Here is an 11,992-nt window from a genome sequence, read left to right as displayed (position 1 = left end):
TTATTAATTATTTAAAAAGATAAGGTATGAAATATACGGAGATATCTTCAATTTTCTTTCTCTTTATTTTTATGTATTGTATATTAGAATATTTTTCTAATAAATAAATAATCATACGTGTTAAAAAGGGAGATATCAATATAAATATAATATAGTAATATATAATAAATATAATATCAAATCTTGCTAAGATCACAAATATTTGTTTGGCAAGTGCTCTACTTTCAATCTTATTAATACACGCGCGTCTTAATTACATTTTTAGTAAATTTGGAACATTACATTAACATATCTGAATAAGTATTGTACAAAGTTATTTTTTTTCATTTATGGTTCAGCAAACAATTGTCATTTAATTTGGCTTAGCAAATAACTTATCGTATTGCACCATGTACAAGAACGATTTATACAAACGCAATACAACTAATATCTGTATAGGTACTAATCTGTAGAGATACTACAATAATTACGTCAAAATATCGTCAGAAAACAACGATAATCTCGCGTCACAAATATTTCACTTTCCTTAACAGAATTATTTCATTAAAAAATGTAGAAATTAAAATTAAGTTTTGTTATTTAAATAAAACTCTTATTGTGAAATTACAATTATTATATAAAATATGATTACGCATGATATGATTAAGGTACTTGAACCGAATAAGGTTAACATTAAATAAGATCTTTTCAAAATTATTTTAAAATGCGTTTTATGACTGTAGTATATGCAAAAAATGTATCATAAGAAGTAGACAAAAAGAGATTAAAGAATTCGATAGCAACATGTTTGTTTAACACAACAAAAACTTGTGTGTATGAGCCTTTTTTATAACAATTCGCTGCAAAGTTTACCAGTACATATTGTTTCATAGTTTATTATAATACATTATAATATTATTTATTATAATATTAGTTATTAATTTCATAGTTTATTATAATACATTATAATACATTATAATATTATTAACTTTGTAAGGAAAATAATATATCATTTTTTCGAAATAAATGTAAGTATTTTTTGTAAGCAATGTACTTATCTTAATAAGACTTATGTGATTATTATGATTATTATGGTTTGTTATGATTACACCTGCTTACACTAGAGAATAACGATTTTCAATACTGCTATCTTTCAAGAAGTTAAAATTGCATTTAAATTGCTATACAAAATCAAAGAATTAATTACAGACAAAATTAAAGATAATTATAATGTTTGAAAGTAGAACCTTAAGGAATTTCCTTTTTATTAATAATCATTTTAAAACTGATTTAGAAAGATAATGTTTATTTTCTTTGTTATTTTTGATTAATTTTTTATTTGGGCCTTATTATATTCATGTGCATGTAATAAGGTCCAATATATCAGAATTTAAAGAAATCGTTTTTGTTCATTTACAAATATTCTATATAAACAATATATCTTATTTTTATGATTGACTGAAATAAAGATTTGATTCTTACTTAGTTTATTTTAATAGCTCCATAAATAGAATTTTTGAAAAAGAAAATTAATTAGGGGGGCCTAATTATTCGGCTCAGGTATCTTCCCAAGCAGAACAATCATTATGATAGGTGCCGATTTGTGAAAAATATTGGGGAAGCAATCGAGAAATATTGGAGAGGGGAGGGGACACAACAATATCCATTTTTTTACGGTGCTATTGAAATAAATCGCTGAAATAATTAAAATCAAATTAATGGAGATTTTAACTCTTTCAGCGATTTACTTCTATCATCGCAAAAAAATGGATAATGTATAGTTGACATTCACTTTTTCAGAGGACTATAGTGCACAATATTTTGTGATTACAGGAAAAAGTTTCTCTTATTTTCTCAGGTCTTGCGAACAGAAATGCCTTTACAGATTCAATATGGATGCGTTTCGGAACACAGTTGAAATGTATACAAGTTGCATGCGACTGTGTTCCGAAAATCTCTGTATATTCGGCTGAAGCCAAGAAGATTGACAAGAATGGAGAGATGAGATTCATAGATTGTAATGCGCATGCTCCAGTCTACAATCAGATATGCGCGGATGCGGTGAATGCTCAAATTGAATAAAGTGTATCGTTTATCATAAACTAGAAAGCACATTAATTATTCGTGAACTGTGTTTGATTCTACGAATGGAAATTATAAGTGACAATTTGTGGCAATATATTGCTGTATTTGCAAAGAAGAAGATCAGGCGTTTATATATTACCCGTAAGTTTAATTACTTGTGAGTATAGTATTAATATACGGAATTTGTAATGTTAGTTTAGAGGTTAGGTTTCGTAATTGCTTTTTAATTATTGTAAATAAATGATAATAAGTATGTCAATTCTTCTTTTTTTTAATGACACCTTAACCTTCATTTCATATATCAGATGTGCTGTAATTCGCTGTGTGTAATTCGTCTGCGCGCGACCTCGGTCATGCGCATTACCAACTACGCTCATCATCTATTCTTCTTTTTCAATCTACTCGGCTTCACTTACAAAAGACTTGCTCTGTTTAGTAATATATGGTCTAAGATATATGTAGGGACACTAGAGGTTTGTTCGCGTCGCATACTTCAACATGCTTCAACGTGTTCCTATCGTAGCTTCTATTCATTTTAACGAACGTGTTTGAATGAGTAGGATTTTCGAGAAAGCAGGAGCATGCGAACAAATCTTAGAAATTCTAAAGCATGCTTGGATTCCCACCTGGATGCTCCTTGAGTGTTAATACCCACGCAGCCTGTAATATTGTAATATTACATGTTCTTATATAATCTTGCAATAATATTATAAATTTGTTGTAATATTACATAATAATATAGTCAGTAATATTGTATTATATAAATATCACTGCAATTAAATGTCCGCAACAAATTCATTGCAGAAATAATTCTGTGATATTTTTGTAAAATTACTATAATATTAGGTAATATTTCTACATATGTTAATGTTTTGCAATATTGCGATAGTATTTCTGTATACTGTAATATTACATGATAATATACCAATAATATTGTATAAGTATCGCTACAATAATAAATGTCAGCAAAAACTCTAGAAATATTCTGCAATATTATATATTGCAACATTATATGATATATTACAATTATTAATCACAATAATAAAAAGTTTTATTAAATACTAAAATATTATTGCTTAGTACATTTTAAAATACATATTATAGTCATGATAAAAAAAAACCGAAGGCCTAGAAAGCACACCAAAAAAGATTAGGAATCTCCGGGAGACACACTAATTTGCGTATTCCTTCTTATAAGACTGTTGGATGTTTTCTTCTTATGAATAGCGTGTCCCTCTTGTGACTAGCCCGACTACGTACTTATCTCTTTAACACGAAATATTGTAGCAATATTGCTGCAATATTATATTTTATTAAAAATATCGCAACAATATTGTATAATATTGTAATTTTTATTTTGTAGAAAATATTGTAATGTATTCTTGCAATATCACAATTCAATAAATAAGTACGCGGCCCTGCCGCGAGAGGGATACGCTTCTCATAAGGAGAAAAATATCCAGAAGACCTATAAAAAGGAGTAAATCGAGTTTACGAGTCTCCTAACATTCCCAATCTTTTTTGGATTTACTTTCCCCCGAATATTTTTTCATCATAACTTTATCGTATGACTTTATGTATTTTGAAATATAGTGCTAAACAATATATTAGCAATTAATTAAAGTGAAATTATTATTTCGTAATGTTATAACAACATATATTTCCCTAAATATACTACTAAATTGTAACATTGTAACAATAAATTGCAATATTTTTTTATAAAATATTAAAATTATACTATTTTTCAATATTGTTGCAATATATCCAATAAAATTAATATTCCAATTATTAATATTCCAATAAAATATTAAAGCAACATTGCAACAATGTATTTGCAGCTGTAATGCATTGCTGTAATGCAGTAATATTGCATTTTGTAATCTTGTGCAGTATTAAAATATTGCAATAGCGCTGTAATATTTTATACTGTAGGAAGTCATATTGAAACCTTTAAAAGCTTTTATTTAAAATAAAAATTCATAAATAAATGTTTTACTTGAAGATTTTTCTAAACCTTGCTTAGTATTATATTATATTTTGAACCGCGAATGTTGGAACATCGACTTCCCAGTAAACACAATGTTACATGTAACATGCAATGTCATAGTTATCTTGTTGAGCTGACATTGCATTAATGTTACATGTAACATTATGTTTACTGAGTTGTATATACGTTTCAATAATATATTGTTTGGCTCCGCGCATGAAAAAAATTAAGAACAAGTGAAAAACATTGAATATTAGAGAAATAAAAAAATTATAAATGAATATTAAATATAACTACAATGGAGTGAATTCATAATCAAGTCAAACAAACCAATTAAAAATTTTTTTATATAAAACGGTGATTCACCCAAAAAAGGAATTCGTTTTAACATTGGATAAAAAAAAATCATTTAAGTTTAACAATTTAAATTTCTTAAAACTAGTGAAAATCTTATTAAATTTATGTATCGCAATATTGGACTGATATTGTATTAATAGTTAATACTTCAGTGTGATATATTATAATATTTGGATGATATCGCAGTAATATTGCATTGCGATATATTACACTGCAATATTTGGACGACATTGTAGTAATATTGCAAATTGATATTTGTAATATCTTAACAAAATTGTTGCAATATTACATTGTGATATATCGCAATGTAATATCTTAGTATTTACGTAATATTGCATTGGGGCATTGCCCCCCAATAATTTTATTGAAGGGACAAAAAGTAGTCTGCCCTCCCTCTCCCTCCTGTAATTGACGCCTATGATCATTATAATATCAAAATGATATCAAAATGACTTTAAAATATCAATTATGATTTATTTTAATTCGTTTTGATGTTACCGTGATTTGTTCTTAAGTTATAATATTTACATTAATATTACATATAAAATAACTGTTAAGGAAATTCTAAAGTTGCCTGTATTACTAACTAATCATATCATTTTTGTATAACAATTACTTTTTTCCTCTCTTGCTGATTTCAAACTTTTCAGGATTAAAATATACGCATTAATCCCAGCAAACACAAATATATAATTATTATATTGCTTCCATATAATGTAATATTATATAATGGAATATAACAGATAATATAACGTATTCATAATATTCCACGTTCACGTTAGTTGTAATTTCCCACTCACGAATCATTGCAGCTACATAATATAAATATAACATGAAACTTAAGATGTTATATAATAGTCATATAACAGTTTTATAATTTGTTGCGTTATTGTTATAAAATTAGAATGTGACTATTATGTTACTACACATTATCCTAACTTATTGTAATTTAATGCTTTTTGAACATACTTTTGAACATTCCCAGAAAAGATCCTGGAATTAATTCTAAAAAAAAAAAACAGAACAATCTTTTCTAAAATCAAAGATCTTTTCTGGGATTAGTATGTGCAAAATATATTCCCTGAAAATTGTTTTGCATGGGTATAAAAGACATGTATTATAATTGATTTTAATTCATTTATTTATAAACTTCATAGTTTGCACATAAATATATTTATAGCAACAAATATAAATTTCATTATTGAGTATTCAGAGTATTTAATCATAATATTCATATATTTTATGGTACATTATTGTGGTATATTACATTCATATACTTTTATGATAATTGTTGAGTTTAGCCTCCTCACTTCCGACGTTGAACAAATTATTTGACATGTGTTTGCACGAAATGAATTTAACAGAAAAACTTGTCGTTTTACGAATCGAGGTATTAATTGTTGAATTTGACAAATATTTAAGTTAGGAAATCTGTCACATCGATGGCATTAAAGGTTACACAAATTCTCTGTTTTATAAACAAAAATTCTCAACTTTAGAAACAAATTTTTTATATAATTTTTTGTTTTTACAGAAAAATTTATTTTTAAAATAGAGAGTTTATGTTTTTAAAGCAGACAAATAATCAAAATAAATTCTCCGTTGTAAAAACAAAAATTATATATATAGAAAAGAATTATATAGAAAAGAATTATATAGAAAAGAATTTATATTGGGAGTACAAATTAGTTCGATCCGTTTTTTATGTTCAAAAATGCATTTATTTCAAAACAAAATGAACAGATCAATTAAAGTATTGTAATCCATTGCTGCCTACTACTTTTTCCTATCTCTCAAGCAATTTTCGAATTCCATCTCGAAAAAATGACTCGTCTTTGGAGGCGATCCAATTTTGGAGCCAATTTTCGATTTCTGCGAAAGAAGTGAACCGGTGACTTGCTGCATCCTTCGGAACAACCAGTAATTAGAAGGAGCAATGTCCGGAGAATACGGCGGGTGTGGTAAAACATGCCATTTGAGCGTTTCCAGATTTTTTTTACGACTTTAGCGACATGAGGCCGAGCGTTGTTATGAAGAAGAATAATTTTATCATGTCTTTGTTCGTATTCCGGTCGTTTTTTTCGCAATGCACGGCTCAAACGAATCTATTAGCCGATACCGATCGCTCGTAATAGAATCGTCAGGTTTCAGCAGCTCATAGTAAACAAGATCCTTTTGGTCTCACCAGATACAGAGCATGATCTTCGAACAATGAATGTTCGGCCGTGGTGTTGATGTTGAGGTCGATGGCAATGATTGACCTTAGCGTAGTATTTTTTCTTCTTGGGGTTATCGTAGAATACCCACTTCTCATTTCCAGTCACAATCTGATGCAAAAAACTTTTTCTCTGTTGTCTTTGAATCAGTTGTTCGCAAGTGAAAAATCGCCTTTCAACATCTCTCGGTTTCAATTCATAAGGTACCTAATTTCCTTGTTTTTGAATCATTCCCATAGTTCTCAATCGTACAGAAACGGCTTGTTGAGTTACCCCCAATGATTCTGCAAGCTCCTCTTGCGTTTAACTCTGATCTTCTTCGAGTAATGCCTCTAATACTTTGCCTTCGAATTTTTTTGGCTGTCCAGAGCGAGGCATGTCTTCAACGCTGAAATCTCCATCCTTGAAACGTCGAAACCATTCTCTACATGATTGATCATTTGGAGCAGTGTCACCATAAGCTTCGACAAACAGCCGCTTCGATGGGCTTCAGCCGCTTTTCTTCCAATTAAAGCAGAAAATCAAAAACCTCCCGCAAATGCTGCTTGGTTAACACAAAATTCGACATTTCAAACACAGTAAAAATCAAGGTTTTTGTATGAAATTCAAAGCGATATTATAAACTGAATATTATTAGCAGATATTTAACCTCTCTGAAATCGCCAAAATCAGCTGTCACTATGAACTATTCACAACAGCAATCTTTAGGAAAACGGACTGAACTAATTTGTACTCCCAATATATATTCCCTAATAGCAAAATGTTAGCAATTTGGGATCAAATTGGCACCAAATTCGATCAGATTTTGACAAAATTATATTTGTGTTCGCATTTGGCTATGAATTTGTCAACAAAATCTGCTGACAGACTATGCCATTAGATTGATGGCTGAAATCGAGCAAAGTTTGCTTGATTTAAGTAATTTTGCTCTTTATGTACTACCTAGGTTATATTCAGCAGGATTCAGTTTCTGCTATCAATCTGTTGGCAAAGCATGTCCAATAGACTTGTCATATTTCTGACAGCAATTTGTCAAAATAATACTGACTCTGGATATAATTTATTACTTTTCTGCAATCAAAAATTGATAGCAAGCCCTGCTCAAAATTTGTTTCCGCAGGCTTTGCTACTAGGGTTTTTAGAATAAAGAATGTGTGTTTTTAAAATAGAAAATTTGTATTTTTAAAGCAGAGAATTTATTTTTAAAACAAAGAATTTGTGTAATATTGAAGTACATAGTATTTATATTATAGCCTCTTACATGTTCTCATGTCTATCTCTATGACAGATTTCTTAACTTGAATAGTTGTTACTTTAACAATTAAAATCTCGATCCATCACGAGTCAGAGCGATACTTGATTTGCCAAATTCATTTATTTTGTGCAAATGAACTTTATCAACATTGGAGATATGGAGGCTAAACTCAACAGTTATCACTTTTACATTTAACTTCATTAATTTCATGGAACAGCTTTTAATACACTGATATAATTTGTAATGCAAGCGACTGAATTCACTAGTGATATTCTTCTATAGAAGTAATAACAAATTGTTAAAACACACATAATAACGTGTGTCATGCTTTATCGTGCTCGACAGCTCGAAACTCAATTAGCACAGAGCTTCGTGATTCCGCGGATAGGGACCGCGATATTAGATCATAATTTAAATATATAGTATTAATATCAACGATATAATATAATATCAACGAAACAATTGTTATATAATATGAAACGAATGTTATATTGCTGTTCGTTTATTATAATATAAATAACGAAATAATATAATAGTTACATAAACTGATTATATGAAGTAATAAGTATATTATATGAAGTAAAATTATATGCGTGTCTATGAGGTGGAGTCTGTGCTGAAAACGACAAAAAATTTCGAAATTGAGACCTTTATTATTTTTTAGTCCAATATATAGCGTTCCAGAATTGTCACGTCGTGACAATATTTGCTTCATATAAAAACTGTGCAATCTGTACTTACGAAATAATAGTCTACAGACTAATAGTTTGCATGAAGAAACAATGTGAAGTTCTTAAAATTGGACTTACAAAGAAATGGCACGAATTGCGAAATACGAATTGGAATGTACCGTATACTATTCAAAAGGCGGAGTCGAGAGTGTAAAAGTATAAAACGATTTGGGTTAGGCAATCAGCCTACTGCACAGTAAGTACTGTGAATAAATAGGGATCAGATGTAAAAGTAGTAGACGCGCGCGTCTTAAGTCCCTTATCCATCGCGCTTTTTGCTTTACTCTTACTTACTCACAGTACTTACCATACAGCAGGCCGATTGCCCAACTTTACATGCAAAAGGTTCATTCACTTAAATTTTTTTACATATTTTACACTCTCGACTCCATCTTTCGGCACATTCCAATTCGTATTTCGCAATTCATGCCATCCTCTTGTTAAACGTCTAATTAAATGTAATTGTTATACGAAAGTTTATATGTACGTGTGGCGTAATGTGCGTGAGTGAGGTGCGTGATTGAAGTGATATGTCATTGACATGTAAATCGTCTGTATGTAAGTGCGATTTTCAATATGACTAATCATCTTCAGGATTCCTTGCAATCTAAATCTGTAAATTATTTTAGACAGTTTGTTACTATTGTACAACAAATAAAAATAGATGTTTTTATCAGGACTTTTTAGCCAAAATTGATCAAGAATTTAAATTACTCTATAGTTTCAGCCTTTCTAAAAGCTAAATTTTTTCTTTCTTTTTTCTTTTTTCAAATTTAATTGTTCTCTACTTGAACCGATCATTTATGTATAAAATTTTTTTACTTTAATATACTGAGTGTTCAAAATAAAGCGTTACAAATTTTTATTAGAAACACAATATTATTGAGAAAAATTGTTCAGACAAAAGTTATAGGAAAAAGTCTATTTACTGATTTTATCAATTTCATCTTGGATGGCGCCGCCAAGATCGAATTTTTTAAATAGAAAACCCTATTTTTATTTCCAGAATCTAATAGCTGTCATCGAGAGCTTTTCAAAATGTAAGAAAATATTTTTTCATTAAGTACTTTTTGAGTTATGATGCTTGAAGGTTTCAGTACCGCTGGCATTAGCATTACCCAAAGTGTCCGGTCGTCCAGCTAAAACCTCTTGAATGTTGTTCAAGATTATGTCCTGGATCATTTGTCAAGATTAAAACCATTGAAGGTTGTGTCTTTTATTTTCATTTTTACATAAAAATGAATTGTTATAGTGCAAAAATTGTTGTAATGCAAAAATGAAAATAAGAGGAATAATCTTCAATGACCTTGATCTTAACAAATAAAAAATATTATCCAGGACATGATTATTCTGAACAATTTTCAAGAAGTTTTAGCCGTCAGTTGGACATCTTGGCTAATGTCCCTGTGGTATTGTAATCTTCAAGCATCATAACTCGAAAAGTACTCGATAAAAAGTAACTTTATTATAGTTTTGGAAAGCTCTCGGTTATTAGAGTCTGGAATCAAAAGTAGGGTATTTCATTTTAAAAAATCGATGTGACCTTAGTGATGCCATTCAAAGTCTGAAAGAAAAAACTGATAATATCAGTAAATAGATATTTTTGAACCCTATAACTTTTATCTGAACAATTTTTCTCAATAATGCGTGTTTCCGTGATAAAAATTTGTGACGCTTTATTTTGAAAACTCGGTATAAGAACAAAATCTTTTTAATTTTATTTTTATTTTTATTGTGCAAAAAATATTCAAGTGAATGTTTACGAAGATTATGGTTTTTTTAAACTTGCGATTATTTTTATCGAGATGATAGAAATAACAAAAGAAAGAATAACACATACTCGTACGATTATTTAAATTTCAATTTCATTTGAAAACGGGTAAATTGCACCATCTTGTACTTATATTCATTCCGATTCGAGAAAAATTGCAAATGTTGCATTTAATTGCGTGGTATGTCTATCGCAAGAATGTTTTCTCCGCACTTTTACAAACAATTTTTTCTATGCTTATATAAATTTTATAACATAATTCTGATAATTGTTTTAATTTTTAGATATGAGTAAATTGTCAAAATAAACATAATAAAATAATTTTTCTATTATATTATAATTAAGAAAAATACATTCAAAAATTTGTTTTTTATTTAATAACTTAAAAAAATATAATTAAATGAATAGGAATCGAAACTCTCGTACTTTTAGCTCACCATTTTCTTGCAATTCTTTTCGTAATAGCAGCTGGATATATATTTTGCTTTTTGTGATCTCGTATTTTTTCGTGAATTTAATCTTTAGCTTTGCCACATGATATAGGTACATATATTACATTCTATAAACTTTTTCGAAATTATCAAGAATACAGTAATGTTCAACATAGCTTATATATTTATGCATATATAATGCTCTCAACAATATTGAAATTACTTTCCATGTGTGCGTATGCGCGCGCGCGCGCGCGCGTGTGTGTGTGTGTGTGTGCGTGCTCTTATAATAAGAAAATTAAATTATTTTTGTTATTGTTCATCATTATTTTTTATTGATTCTCTTGTTCGGCGATAACATTGTTAATTATTACGATCTAAAAATTAAAATTTTGAAAATCGAATAGGTTTTTTTTTTTAGACTTAAGATTAGGTTCCTCGCAAAAGAAAGAGTATATTAAGAACATTCTCCGACTGCAGTTGTGCTCAACCTAAAGTTTATTTGCGTTAACGCAATCGCCCCCATATACAGAAAATATATACAATAGTTGAATACCACTTCGCTCTTTAGTTCTGCCCCTTATGCGCAGAAGCGCAAAAATGATCCTACTGCGTCATTCTGTGCAATTGCTGCGGCAACGCTGCATTCTCTCTCCGTCTTTATATTCGTGCGTTGAATTAGTGAGGTTATAGACACTGTAAATAATGTCGAATCCACGGAATAAAAACAGACGCTTTATTAGTAAAAAGAAAAATGCGAGAAATGCCAGAGCTTTAGCAGCTATGTCAATTGTAAAAAAGAAAAAAATTCAACAACTTTTTTTAAATGAACAAAATAAAGATCACAGAAATTAGTTGCATTGTCTAGTTGAAACATCTAGCGAAATCTGAAATGCTTAAAATGCAAAAGTCTTCTAGATCTAGAAAAAGTGACACAGGAAAAGTGAATTGGCCTTCCATTTAGTTTTCGATAAAATGCGATCAATGTGATTTTTTTAATTCAGTGCACACTGGAATGATTGAAAATAATGTTTCACACATTAATGCAGGTGTTATACTTGGTAAGTCATTTCTGTAATTATTTAATTTAAATGTATCTATTATTAAATGTATCTATTATTTAAAAATATTTATATCTAAGTGAATGTACTTGACAATTGAATTATATTTTAAAATAAAC

General features: G+C 29.1%; 1 protein-coding gene and 1 pseudogene across 2 annotated transcripts in view; both read left to right on the top strand.

The window, feature by feature from the left end:
* Nucleotides 1–2,061, top strand: part of LOC108691695 — a 20,469-nt pseudogene extending 18,408 nt beyond the window's left edge.
* Nucleotides 1–11,992, top strand: part of LOC108691705 (fructose-bisphosphate aldolase-like) — a 47,367-nt gene that overhangs the window by 6,683 nt on the left and 28,692 nt on the right. The gene's annotated exons all lie outside the window — the stretch shown is intronic.

This window comes from Atta colombica, unplaced genomic scaffold, assembly GCF_001594045.1.
Source record: "Atta colombica isolate Treedump-2 unplaced genomic scaffold, Acol1.0 scaffold5, whole genome shotgun sequence".
Lineage (NCBI taxonomy): Eukaryota > Metazoa > Arthropoda > Insecta > Hymenoptera > Formicidae > Atta > Atta colombica.
Note: the sequence above shows the minus strand (reverse complement) of the source record. Positions and strands in the feature narration are given on the sequence as shown.